Below are 690 nucleotides of genomic sequence, written 5' to 3'. Positions count from 1 at the left end.
TAATTTGATCTTTGGGAAGGCTTCATGCTGACTTTTCTATGCCCATGGAGCTCCATGGGTATGTGGGTATCCAGCGGGTTTGGGCATGGGCACAAGTTGTGCCCATGGATAATTTGGTGGATGGGCAGAGGGTAGGATTTGAACGAGCTCCAGCCACCCCAAACCCGACCCATTGCCATCCCTATCTAGGACTTTGTTCATGTTCATGAGTGTGATGAAATTTAGAAAATATATTTCAAACTTCCTGGTTATATTACGTATAATATTTTGAAAAAAATTCCAATTTTTTTTTGAAACCAATTTTTTTTCTCTTACTAGTGGCGCACCTAGCAAATGGTGCGCCACTAGTAAGTTTGAATTTCTTTTTCATTTTTGCCCCCTCTAGATCTTAAAAGCCCCGTACCTTTCGTTCTGTTTGGTTTTTGGGGATTTTGAAGATGTTGAACAAAGTTCTCCCGGTTCAATTCGTATGTAACTTTTCGAGTAGATGATTTTTCATACAAAAAACTGTTTAATCCGAGTTCGTATGCAAAAGTTATGCCCATTTTACTAAATTCCAGAGAGATTTTGCAAAAAATGTCGAAATTCATATTTGTAAATTTTCCCAACAACTAGACTACATATCACATGAGAAACTTATTTTTTTTATTTTTTTGACATTTCCATCATTTTCTTTTATTTTTTTAAACT

The sequence above is a fragment of the Triticum dicoccoides genome, chromosome 3A (assembly GCF_002162155.2).
Source record: "Triticum dicoccoides isolate Atlit2015 ecotype Zavitan chromosome 3A, WEW_v2.0, whole genome shotgun sequence".
NCBI classification, from domain to species: domain Eukaryota; kingdom Viridiplantae; phylum Streptophyta; class Magnoliopsida; order Poales; family Poaceae; genus Triticum; species Triticum dicoccoides.
Note: the sequence above shows the minus strand (reverse complement) of the source record.